This window comes from Carettochelys insculpta, chromosome 4 (genome assembly GCF_033958435.1).
Source record: "Carettochelys insculpta isolate YL-2023 chromosome 4, ASM3395843v1, whole genome shotgun sequence".
In the NCBI taxonomy this organism is placed as follows: domain Eukaryota; kingdom Metazoa; phylum Chordata; order Testudines; family Carettochelyidae; genus Carettochelys; species Carettochelys insculpta.
Genome location: NC_134140.1, coordinates 116,726,876 through 116,741,023, shown reverse-complemented (window position 1 = coordinate 116,741,023; position 14,148 = coordinate 116,726,876). Strand labels below are relative to the sequence as shown.

The 14,148-nt window shown below is 39.8% G+C and overlaps 1 protein-coding gene across 1 annotated transcript in view; it reads right to left on the bottom strand.

Annotated features, from left to right (window-relative positions):
- Nucleotides 1-14,148, bottom strand: part of UNC5C (unc-5 netrin receptor C) — a 392,973-nt gene that overhangs the window by 84,125 nt on the left and 294,700 nt on the right. The window lies entirely within an intron of this gene.

The window sequence follows — 14,148 nt, the reverse complement described above, 5'->3', positions numbered from 1 at the left end:
ACATAGGACTCAATTCATTACTGCATAGGGCTACTCAAATACTTCAAAACAGAGTGTTTATAAACACGTTTGAATTCTGATTGGCTGTTCAGCTTGATCACCTTCATTGATTCTTCTATTCACTGGATGCAAACATCAGCACAAGCAGTTTTTTGTCCTCTCTGCTGTCAGAGGCAGCTTTGGGTGTTGTGTGCAAATACCCAGATTCAGGCAAACGTGCATATTCTTATTTGCTATTCATCAATTTCTGTTCTCAGTATTAGAATGCTCCATCCCTGGGGTCAGCAAGCCCTGGCATGGAGTGGCACACAAGCTGATTTTCATCAGCGCAGGAGCTCAGCCCTGCCTCTCTTCCCCGATGCAGCCAAGAGCTTATAAAAGGCCATGTCTCCTGTGGATTACAAAAGACCAGCTCGTGTTACCAACAACTACCTAAATGGGAAAGCTCTGTATCTTAACATATTTATGAATGATGCTGTTGTAAATAAGACTATTAGGCTGTGTCTAAAGTCACTAAGCCTGTGTCTAAACTAGCCCCGAACTTCGAAGGAGGCATGGTAATTAGGATTCTGGGAGATTACTAATGAAGTGCTGAGGCGCATATGCAGCACTTCATTAGGCGAAATCTCCCCCGCGGCAACTTCAAAGTGTAAAAATTCGAAGTGCCAACTTGTGTGTAGCTGCAGGTCAGCCACGGGTACTTCAAAGTTTTTTGAGGAGGAAAGGGAATTTTTTGAGGAGTAAAGTACATTTTGAAGAGTAAAGGGACTTCGAAGTAGCCCAGGCACTTTGAAGTACCTGCGGCTGACCCGGGGCTACACGCATGCCGGCACTTCGAAGTTTGACACTTCACAGTTGCCGCGGGGGACATTTAGCCTAATTAAGTGCTGCATATGCACCTCAGAACTTCTTTAGTAATCTCCCAGCATCCTAATTACCATGCCTCCTTCGAAGTTGGGGGGTAGTTTAGACACAGCCTTAGTGACTTTAAAAAGTGTTACCGGCACTTGGACCATACAGAGAGGTCAAAAGGCCAAATTTTGGCACTCTGTCTTGGAAAGGTTACTGACCTCTGCTTCAGCCACTGAGCTAAAGCAACACCATTTAGAGGATTTAAGTGGCCAGTCACCACAAACAACATATAATGAAAGTGAACCAGTTGGGAACAAGCCATAAGCTAATTCCATTCATTTAAATTGTCTAACATTCATTAGTAGCAAACTACTTGTGAGAAATCATTTGTTTGCAAATCTTTTGCAACCAGAAGATGTGGATAGTAGCTAATTTATTCCCAACAAATTACTTGGCTGACTACTATCTAGGTTCAATCTGTGGAACCAAGGCTGGGGCCAAAGTCTGAATAACAAAGGGAAAGGCTGTATGGATCAGAAAAAACTGAGCCAAGTCATCTACAGTGTGCCTGTCTCTGCAAGCAGGCAGTGCTTAAAGCCAGTTGTATCTTTTGGGGAAAGCAGGAGTCTCCACCCTCTTTTTGGGTTATGGTCTGAGTGGTGCTGGGGGATGGAAAAACCATTGGAATGAGATACAAGAAAAAGGCTACAAATTTCTGGAAAATGTATGTAGAATCTAACATACAATAAAACTCCTCATTGTTCCATGAGTGTGTGATGGGAGGGGCAGGCTAACCAGCCTTCCCATGGATGTCCCACACCATCAAATAGGAGAGCACAGGGAGGGTTGGGAGAAACTTAATGGAGAGCTGCTGTACTCCTTATTCTCCTGTGCAAGTGTACCGAGTAAGGCTTCTAACTACAATTAATTTGATTGTACTCAAAATGACTGTGACAGAGAGCACACTCTCATTCTCCAGATTTCTTCATGAAAAGTTCCATTCAATATTGTATTATTTATACAAACACTTCTAATGAATAGGTTCAGATCACAACTCACTTTAGAGCTGCAGGCTTTCCCACTGCCTTGTTTTAAGTCCAATTGGAAAAAAAAGTGATAAAGTATGTATGGGGGTATATACAGACACTCAGATAATAAATGTGGTTGTTTAATGTTTAGAATTTCATACATTTTAGTAATTCAAAAATGTAGTTCAATTAACAAAGTTCACCTGATTCATTCCCGCTTAACAATTTCTTTTTCCCATATGCAAAATAATCTTGTCATTCAGATCAAGTCATATGGTCATTCACTGGCTTTTTCTTGACTTCACATAAAGTTCTAAACTTCAAAGGCTCTCTAACTTGTGTCTCCCTTACACCTCTGTCTTCACTTCAGTCACATTTTACATTCCGCACCTCTCTTCTAACTGCATACTTTTCTGTTTTCCCACTTGCACATTTAAACCAATCTGTACTCCTCAGACAGACTCACACTGCCTTTTTTGAGTCAAAGTGTGTACTTTTGCTAATCTTCTGTTTTTATCTCTACAACCACAATAGCTCTTTGACTCTTTGGAAAGGAAAGCAAACTTTTCTTCAATATCTAATTTACACTGTAGCCATAACTCAAAGCAACTTACACAATTTGTGCAATGCAAATTGCATAAGGTATTTCGAGTTACCTTATTTTGAGTTTGGTGCCATCCAAAGAGTCCTGAAGTTTGAAATAAGGGGCTAGTTCAAGGTTTCCACTGCTAATCTCACAAGACGGGACAGCAGAAATGGAGATACCATGCTTGAAATAGCACTGCTATTTTGAGTGCAGCGTTTAGCCCCAGAGTTGGTATTTCGGGATATTTTTGTATCCCGAAATAGCAACAATACTCTAACCATAGCCTAACAGAAGAGCCTGGGTTAGTGTTGGCTGGAAATTTTCTGTCTAAAACTTTTTTTAATGAAAAATTAAATTTGTATGGAATTTTTGTGGTAACTTTTTATTTTGCAGAGACATTTATTGTTTTTTTCCAGTGAGGGAATAAGACACTATCACTTTTAAAATTCCCTGTCTCTTTTTCTCACAGCGTGGTGCTAAAAAGTTTGATAATAAGGTGGGGGTCATAAAAAGTAAGTTATTCTTCTTTCCCCCCTTACACACACACCAAAAGTAAATAAAAATGTCTGAATAAGTACTGACATGGAAAATTTCAAACAAAATGGAAACTGTCATTTCTTTTAAAAGAATATTGTGAAATATACTTGCTTTTTTCAGACTGTTCCAGTTTGAAAATTATTTCATAAGCTGTTTGGGGCTGGAACTAAAATTACCAGATCCTCTTATAGTGCTCTTTAATTAAATAATTGTAACATCATTATCCATAGGTAAGTTAAATAGACCACTATAGATATTGGTATATGAAAATTTTAGCTTCCCAGCTACAATGGTGTGATGTAACAGACTTTGGGTATATTTCTTCAAACAAAAGAGGCACCATTTCCTTAGAAACCTGCTTCAATATGTCTAACATCGATAAGACCAAACTGCTTTGTTAGTAACAGTGCTATTAACGAGAGCTTGTAGTTCCCAATCCAATTGCAAGGCTGTTAGTTTGAATATGTCTGACTGCTTTCTGTTTATTTGTTTTGAAAGGAAGGCCCAGCAGGGCATACAAAGACCATGTCCTGCAGCAGGTTTGATTTAACATGCCCATACTCAGAGCACACTTCTGGAGTATTTTTGAATGTACATTTATTGATTACATTGCATTGGTGATTACATTAAAAATCTGGTGATGCAAAAAGTGTTGGAGAAATGTCATTGAGAGAGAAAGGGAGAGAGTGAGAGAGAATATAAAAGACAGAGAGAGAGGGATACAAAATTTTGGAAACCATTCTGTCACACCAGCAGCATTCAGGTTTAGATCTAAGCTTTTGTCAGCTATCTGTATTTCCCTGGCAAGAAGCCTAACATTATTTTCCATCCCACTTCTTCCTTGGTGCTCCTATTGCTCAGCCAAATTGAAGCTAATAGGAATCAAGAATAATCAAGACAGACAGCTTCCCATTCAGTCAGGGGCAATGTTTGTTCCCTGCATCACCCACACGTCAAGGCTGCATGCATCTAGACTGAGAAGCAAGCCGAAAGCTCATTTCTCTACACCCTTCCTTTAAGACATCAGCTTACCCTCCATGTCCCACACACACAAGTGTGGTCTTTCTGCTTTTAAAATACATATTTCTGTGGCACCAATACAGAAATACGAATCTGCAATTCTACAAAATACTGCCTATGTTAAAGAAAGGAATCACTTACTGCTCCTCTTTCTGGGGTCTGCATAATAGACCTGCTTCTGCCCTGACTGATGTCAAGGGTGAAATTCCCATGGATTTGTTTGGGAAGAAGACTGGGCCAAAACGATGGTCTAGATTCATTACAAAATAATTTTGCTTTCATGTGCAGATAAATATGCCTGGTCATGACAGCATCCCTCCCTCAATATTAAACCACTAATTACATAAATAATTACATTGGGAGACCCTTATAGCAGCCCACAGAACTGTGCATATTTTTGTTCAAGCTCAACCATTGATAAGGCAATTCTTTTTTGACTACATCAGAGCAATCAGAAGTAAATCTCCTTTCCTTACTGCAAACATATGACTGCTATATCAGAACAAATCAAAAATCTCTCTGTCTCATTCTGTATACTGCTCTGGCTTTTCCCCAAATTCCTTAAAGGAAAAAACCCTCTTTACGTAATGCTCCAGTGAAATTTGCTCCCTGTATGATATGTAATGTGCAAAGCAGAATGGGTTTACTAATCTATGTTATACTTGAAGTTTGAAAAATATATTTTACCGAAATCCTCAGATGTCACGTCCCTGTTGCAGAATCACTGCTAATTAAATTGTGTATCTCTAAATATACTGTAGTGTCCTTTCTAATCTTCCTGTCTGAATCATTATGGGATGCCACTATTTGTGATATCATAATTATGTCAATGGGACAGAAATTTCATGTCACCAATGCCAGATTGTTATTATCACTGAAGGAAATGATCAGAGGATATCTGGTTAGACAGGAGAAATAAGTTATATTTACACATACATTTTAGTAGTCAGCAACGAGTAGTGTGAAAGACAAAATGATTCCAAGAGTAATTAGCACTTATTGTGTTTTCTTGTTCAACACCATGTACAAATGTTAACTAATTAAAAAGTTATTATAACATGTAAATAAGGTTTTGGTTACCACACATTTTTAGTTACTAATGGCCTAATTTTTCCAGAGTTGCTGAGCAGCTGGTATTGATTTCTATGCTCAGCACTTTAGAAAATCAGGTGCATTTGTGCATGTGTTATCAGAAGGAAACAGAATTGATGAAAGCAAAACTTATTTTTTCATGGAAGCAGTAAATCGAACATTTGCCAAATGTACAAGGTAAAAGAACAGAGCAGAGTTGAGATAGTATAATTTATAGTTGACAGCAATTCATCAGACTGTTGTTGTTCAGTTTTTATTGATTATTTGATTAGTAAATCATGTCATCCCATCCATCTTTCTTCAAGGAGTTGGGTTGTTAACCTAATACATACAGAAGTCATTCAGTTTCTCTAGTGTTATTCTGGTGAACCACATTTCCAAAGTGAATATTTGTTTTGCAGCTCTGCTGATAAAGTGTATTTACTGACAGAAGTCACAAGAACTCTAAATGGGCTTCTGGCTTTTAAAAGTACAATTAGAGAATGTCTCTAGCCCTATTAAATATTTGAATGTTTTATAGATAAATGTTTTATAGATAAATAAAATTAGGCCATTAGTAACAAAATGTATGTGAACCAAAAACCTCATATAAAATAAAATATATAAATATTGTATATTTGTGCATGTAAACCCTGAAAATCAACCAATGAATCACTGAAATAACTTTGATATGAATTTTCTGTCATAAAACCAGAAATCCTTCAATGTGGGACATAACCAAGATGATCAGTAAAAGTTTTCCCATGTGGCAATAATACCACATCAGCCTTACATAAAAAAGGAGACATGACATCCACAACAATTCACTCTTCTGCTTACAGGCTCTTTGGGGTAAGCATAGTCATTTACTCCATGCTTGTACAGTGCATATCACAACCAGAACTTGGCTTGTTTGAGGACTCTCGGCACTGAAGTAATACAAAATATTAGATAGTAAGATGAAATACTGAAAGTGCTTGAGTACAAAGAACACACAAATGCCTCCTGATTTTGGCTATGCTTCCTTATGTTCTTCAGATCAGTGAGCACCATGACTGCCACCAACTCTGCTATTTGTGTGCATTGTGTTGCTTGCAAGCCCATCACAACTCTGTGCTGTTACAGTGACTGGCTGAGGAAACGCACAATGCGAAGGAAGCAGTAATTTAGAGCAATGCACCTTGCAGCTTATTTTTTCTCATTCTACTCCTCGGGTGAGAGACAGATGCATTGTCTCTAATTATTCACTGATTGGTATCGGGAGATATATTAACATAATTGGCACACTTGTTCTAATTAACAGAGGGAATCTGTCACATGCCACCCAACATGATATGTGGGACCATCAGCAAGAAAAACTCACAATAATCACAATGGCTATATCTCAGTGTTTTAATCAGGGAGTTTTGAGCAGTGGACGAAAATAATGCAGTATGCATGGAAATGAGAGCATGCAAAGCAGCGCAAGATTTTAGGCTGGACTACAATAATGGAGAGTATATTAATCAAAGGACTGATTATATAAATAGTAAAAACCATTACAGGAGCCAATTACCGATACACACTCAGCAATGCCAAGCTATTGGCTCTGTCTAGAGGCAGAAAAGCCTTGGCAAGCTTTTCTGACTGGTTTAGAAGTTGCTACAGGTGGAAGCATAATCACAGAAGATAAGAGACAGAGAGGGAACATAAGGCCTCTGCCCTTTCCAGAGCAGGATTGTTCCTTGCAATTCTCTCCCTTGGAAATGCAGCAACAGAAACAGATTTTTTTCCCATATCTGCACTGATGCTCATCCTGTCAGGTGGTGAGCACCCACAAATGTCACCAAAGATAATAGCCCAAATCTTGATGTAATTATTTAGTTCTTAAGCAGACCTCTTTAATTTCCAGGATCAAAATTCTAGGACTACAAGATTTGGCCTTCTGACTTCAATGAGAGACATGCTTGACTAAAAATGGAGTCAGAACGAGACCATTTGGCACCACTGAATTGCTGGCTGCTCAGCACCTAAGAGAAACTACTGAACATTTTCCAACCCACTGCCTTAACTATGCAATTTCTTTTGAGTCTTTGCTCTCGCTTCTGGTACAGTCATATAGGCAGATTAAAATTATATTGCTGTCCTGAACAGTATCTCTATTGAGCTCGTACTTCTTCCAACACTCATATTTTAATCATAGCATTGGAGTCCTTTGGTCTGGGAAAGTTGAGTTACAACAACAGTCAGACTTAGCTTGCCTTGTACCATAAATATATTAATCACAACTGTATGCATATATTCTACTGGTGAAATAATCTACCAGTCTGTACAGAGCCTGAGACAGCTAACTGAGAAACCAGACCCTCCCAGATTTCTGAGGGGTCACTGAGTTACCAATTATTCTAGTTATCTCTAGAGTTGAATGCCTCTCTGATGAGGACTGTTATTTGATTTTTGGATTTGATTTCAAATGCACACTTTCATCCTACCAACTGCCCATATAAGAGGATGCTGTGTTCTGTGCATGATAGTGACAGGAAATAGATTTCTACACTTCTTTTTTTTAAAGGTAGTCTCCAAAAAGGCTGACATTACTACTATGAACAACTGCAAAACTCATAAGGGAATAAGATAGTCAGTGCTCAAACCACAGTGACAATGTAATTCAGTTGTCATTACTTCTGTGTCTATTGCCAATAAGGGAGATTTGTTTTCCTGCTGTGGAAAACACTTCCTTAATTGCACATACGTCCAGCTCACTGCTTGAGTGCTAAAATGTATACAGTGTCTGTTGTGGAAGCAATATAAATTCTAGTTAATTTTGAGAATGTTACATTTTTAAGTAAATGGCAGTGAAAACACTGTTACATATTTCCCTAACTGGTGTTCTTCAAGATGTGTTGCTCATGTCCATTCAATGTAGCTGTGTGTGCTGGTCACATGCGTTGGTGCTAGAAGATCTTCCCTCAGTAATATCTGTAGGGGACCAGTATCAGCGCCCTCTGGAGTGATGTGTGCATGTCAGAAACACTGACAGAGGAGAAGGAGGGTGGGTCATGGAATGGACATGAACGACACATCTCAAAGAACGCCAGTTACAGAAACAGGTAACTCCTAGCTCTGTGTGGCTCACAAAAGCTGTGACGTGTCCCTTTGGCTCCCAGGCAAGTCTTCAGATCTGGAGAATACTGACAAATGATAACTGAGAGAAAGACACCACACAGTCTCAAAGAAACTGGGGACACCTGATCAGTCGTTTGTTTTTTTTTAATTCTCTTTCTCTCAGTTATTATTAATCAGTATCTGAAGAACTGTGCCTATCCCATGAGAGCTCATTACCTAATAAATAATAATGTTGGTCTTTAAGGTGCTACAGGATGGCTTTTTTGTTTTATGAAGATACAGACTGACAGCTAATTCTCTGAGACATTTTACCACAGATTGCCAGCAAGAGATCCATGGACCATAGCTTGGGAACTTTTCTGTTAGAACTAGCACTCACTCCACACAGTTTAGGCACTAAGCCTGGAGAACATACTGCCCCAGGAAGGAATTGTGTCAAACAGAATGGCTAGATAATTTTGTGAATGATGCTAAAAGTTCCAGTTGTGCAAGTGCCATTAATAGCAATCAACTTGCAGACTTCAGCAACCAAGAGAACTCTGTCCTGCAGGGATCAGGTTCTGATCAATGTGCCAAAAGAAGAAAAGAATGAACTACTCTTATGTGGGAGCCGGAATAATCTGTACTTTGAGTGCCAGAGCCATCATGGGCGGCAAACAACAGGGTAATGAGAGAAGAATGCACAGCAACATGCACCTCACTCCTTCATTAAAAAAAGATGCACATCACAGTATTCCCATAGAGGGTATGTCTTATACTGCTGCTGTGCCCATCCCAGCCTGAGTAGATAGACTTATGTGGCAGGACTTGGGCTAGCACAAGCTTTTGACTATGTGGAAGATCCGGAGTTTGTTTTCGTGCACCTGGTAGAGACACAAGAAATCCAACTATCTGGGGTCATCATTAGACCCCTGTGCTCCTCAATAATGCAAGGAAAAAGGAGCTCGAGCTCTTTGAAGATGCCCAGATAAGTCAATTTCAGATAAGCCAGTTCTAGATATGCAATTGCCGTAGCTAGAATTGAGTATCTACAATCAGCTTACCTAATTGCATTTCTACAATCAACTTGTCTAATGTAGAGCTGCCCTAAAAATAGCTGAGTGGATATTCTGGTTTGGGGTCTCAAGCTTCGAGTACACTAGGGTTATCGCTACTACTATGAATCTCCTTGGGTTGGGAAGCTTGCTCCCAGCTGCACGTAGACACTCCCAGAGAGGCAAGAGGTCTGTTTCTCCAGACCAGCAAACCATGCCCTATTGTGGCTATGGAGCATTCACGCTCAAAGGGTGTGGATCATAACACTCATTTAAGCTAGGGACGAATTCTTTCCACACCTAAACCAATACAAGCCCCTGGCTGCCAGTGGATTTGCACTGGTGTAAACGAGCCTCTGGAGTGAATTCTTGTCTTGCTATTGCACTGCAAACAAGGAGAGAAAGGCTGCCTGTGCCCTTATCAGCACAACTGAAAGTAGGAACTAGGGAGTTGGCAAATAGGCTGTGTTGACATTTGGTAGGTGAAGGAAGAGGGAGAGATGTGCCTCTTTACATGATGCAAATCAACCTGGCCCCTTCCAGCCTCTCTGCTATTGATACCTGTTCCACAGGCAATTCCATCATGTATCACAAGAGGCAAAAAATGACAATGTCATTTCCCAGCTGATCTGCATTCACAGCCATCAAATCCTCTGTTTACTCTACTAATGCTCTTTCCTTAAAGGAATATAAGACACTGATTGGATGACAGTGAACTCATATGGAAATACATACACATGAAGTTCCAATTAAGGAATAACTTCAACAAAACCTAAGTCCTCTCATGACACAGAGCAAACAGCAATCACATTAATAATCAATTAGAGCAGCCACTTCATGCAGCCTAGTTGGAGAAGTCCCTGGTTGCCACCAGTTTTCTGCCCAGCAAAACCAGCTGAATAAAGTCTGCAACACACTTACATTGACTCAGCAGTAAAACCTCTTCCATTTTCCACTTGACTCCTTGATGGGATTTTTACCTCCCCTTCCTAATTAAATATGCAAATATAGATAACTATAATGTTAGTTTTTAAGCTCAGCTGGGTCACCAAGTTTGTACGCTGTGCCCAATTATAATTAGAAAAGCAATTATCTCCTTGTTGAAGGTACAGCAAATCACACGTTTCAATGCAAAACTTCATTTAGCTCCTTATGGCATATTAACTAATCTTATATCTCGTTGATGTTTTGATCTATAACCTATTGCAAGGAGCTAATTTGAAGGGACTGCATGTCTCTGAGTATATTTCTCTTTCACATTATGATACAGGCATCTTGCAAAGAATAAATTAAAAGAGCAAAGGGATTAATTGCTAATAATTCTGCTGTGTTACCTTGGGAGAATCCCAGTATATGCCCCTATGAAGCATGTGTTCCTTCCTTGGCTTTTTCAGAGATGCCAGAAAGAGTACACACGCCAAGAGAAGGCAGAGTTAATTCTGAGGCTTCAGATGGAACTTATAGGACTGAGACTGGGATCTTCAAAAGTGCTACATACCTATGGATCTCATTGACTTTGATGGGAGTTCAGGTTCTCTGCATTTCTGAAAATGAGGCCTAATGATGCTCAAATGCAAATTTCAGTAAGTCTAATTTGTTGAAATAAGCAGCCAACAGCTCAGGTGCTGTTTGTTTGATTATCTTTTATCTTGGTATAACTCAGTGTCCAAACTGGGAAAATTGGAAAGGTGCAATATAATATTGCATAAATACAACAGTCTTTGCAGGTTCTTTTTCATTCCACTCCCCAGTGATTTCAGTGGAGTTACACCAGGAATGAAACTGGCCCCTGTGGTTATATGCAGAAATTTCATAAAGCCTTGTTTATGGTATTTTAGTATTTCCATTGTTTGTCTAGGACAGAACCAGGAAATAGCCAGTGCTTACCCAGACATTGCAGAACTCAGGAAAGGCTTGGCCTCAGTTTTGTTCTAAAATGTGATGTTCCCCATGTGGACTGGTTTGTCCATCCTTACTGAAGCCTGAACACACACTGTTAAGCATTGCTTCGGAGGCACTGCAGTTCTTTGGAAACCTGGATTGACCTGGAGCTGGTGTTTGTGTGTGTGAGAGAGATTTTTCCCATTTCACTGCTCATTTTCGTTACTGTGGCAGTTCTCCTTCTGCAACCTGCTGGAGTGCAGCTGGCACTACTGCTGTTCTTAGTTGGTGGCCAGGGAATATACAGCCAAGCAGAAGTTGATTTGATTTCCATAGTGACTGAACAAATCATCTGTTGCCTTTCCTGTTCCCTAGTGAGCCAGCAGGATGATTTCTGGTTTGACCTCAGACCTTCAGAGTATTGCATTGTAACACAAACCTTTGTATTTGGATCTTGAGCTTTTTAGGCAACGATAATTTCAGTCTGCTCTAATGTGAATGATGTGTTAGCGGAGTTGAAGCACTGTTAAGTGCTGCTTTAAAAGCTTTGCTCCCCACCTCTGTCTTAGTCTTTCTTCCTCCCTGGGGGAGGGCTGGAGTGAGGGGATAAAAACTGTGACATGGCTCATCCTACTAAAACCAAAAGGATTTGTCCTGCCATTGATTGCTATGGTCTTGATGTGGTTAACTGCCATTAGCCATGCTAGCAGTTACATGTCTAAATCCCCTTTGCATTGACAGCAATCCATTCTCTATTCTCCTACAGGATAAAACAAAAAAGAAATAAATAAATTTGAAAAAAACCCCAGAAAAATAGGAAAAAGAAAGGGGCAAAAACTCAGTGAAAGGGTTACATAACAATTACAGTGTGAATGCTGTTTCTTGCAGCATTTTTTAAAGACTATTAGCCATTTCAGAACCGGGAAAATTGCAAGAAAATGTGTGACACCAATTGACCTGTATGGGACAGCATGGTAATCTGTCTCTAGGACACAGAAGCAATCCCTGTAATGAGGAATAATTCAAGGCATTCTCGTCTGCCTCACCAAATCTAGTAACACTGCTAATAGCTGTTGTGTTTACACTACTCACCCAGTCTTGGGATGTCAGGAATCAAAACATTCACACTATAATGTGAGAGAGTCTAACAGCTGATTGCCTACTTTTCTGGAGTGCCTTCTTACTCAGGGAACTATATCACCGTATCAGAAAGTTCTCCGAACAAATAAATGAAGTCTTAAACAAAGAACACATTCATCTTGAAATTAAAATAATCATGTAATCCTTCAACCCACCCAGTTATGTTTCATCCTTCCATTTTTTAACTTTATCATACCGGCTTCAGCAAGAGCCACTAATGAAATGTCAAATTAAGGTATTCCCATTCATTAGTGTTCAGGGCTTTGTTCTTTTAATAGTATTGGAAGGAGTCTACAAAGAAGCTGCATTAGGCTGCTCTTCAATCTGGGTGTTTGATCTCCCTCCCGACTTCAAAAGTGAGAAGGGAGGGAGGGAGGGAGGGAGGAACATTAAGAATAGTTCTTTTGAACATACTGTTCCTGAGCCTGCCAAATGTTAATTGGTGTCTGTCCCATCAATGGTACAAATAAGAGTCACAGCCAATTAGCTTGTAGCCATGAATCTTTACTACTTAACTAAGTGAACTGCCTGTTAGAGAGTATGAAAAAGAGCAATTATTATATGATCAGCTCAACAAGAATCTTTTCAGAGATCAGTTCCTTGGGATATGCTGCACGATGAAGTATACATGGAAACCTGAGCATATTAGCCTTTAAAGCAGTTCAATGGAAGGAGGATACATTTATTCTGATTTAAGAAAAAGGACCATTAAAGAGGCTAATTCCAACTAAATCATCCTGGTTATCCTCTGCCATGAGATCAGGCTTTCCATTTTTTTTTTTTGACAGAAGAGATGTGTTAAGCTCCGGAGAGGTGCAGAGCTGTGTGTAACACTGCACACTTACTGCCACTCATGAGCAAGCTCAGCTCCCAGAGAAGGTAATGAATTCCCCCAGTAACCAAGAGCATCTACAATATGACATGCTCTGCTATAAATACACTTGTCAAGGCACAATGGTTGCTTGGTGGGATGCTCAGAAGCAGCAAAAGTTGGTATGTTCTTGAGGAAAGTTAACTAATTGAAACTGTGGCTGTCAGAGAGCGGGCTCGCCAGGCTAAATTGCATCTTTGAGATTTTGGGGATCTTAGGAAAGCAAATAGCCTATGAGAGGGAAAGAAACGATTGTGTGCGTAATCTATTATGTTAATCATCCCTTCTGTTGTTCAGGATGCTTTTTTGCAATTCTGATTAGATCCAAACTCTACTTTGATAAGGATGTAACTCGTGAAGTATGATCTCCTGAGAAATCAGTCATCAGCAGTGAATGATAACCACTTTGCTACTTAACCATGACAGACTAACTTATCCTAATGCAAATTGGCATCAGTTCCTTCTGAGCATGGCAGAGAAAGAATGAGAATTCTGATGAGGGAATTACCATCATTAACAATATTTTTTCTACTAATCAGCAGAGTTGAATTTAGAATTCCAGAGGTCCCCTATGATTTTAAGACCCCCCTGCTCTGCTGTGACGAAGGAGCTCAAAATCCTGTTCAACCAGCACCTTGAGGTGTGCCTCTTTTCACAGAGGAGCCCATCACAGCCTATGTGCACAGCTTTTGTTAAGTGGCAGGATTACTCCCACCAGGAAGGAACCAGACTAACCTTCCCCGTGTTTTAATTACCACAGCTTGAACCTCTCTCATCTGGAACTCTCTCATCCAGAAACATGGGCAATAAGCATGATTTCAGTTAGCAAGATGTCTGCTTATGGGTGTGGCTAAGTTTCACAGGGTCCCATGAAGTCCGTTTACAGTCACCGGTCCTGTCTCTCAGTGTTCTGTGATATTATTTATCTGTAATTTACCCCTAAATGTCTTCTAAGAGACAAGTAAACAGTGACAGTGTTGGTAACGTGCTAGACAATATTGACCTCCCATGGTCCGGCAAACT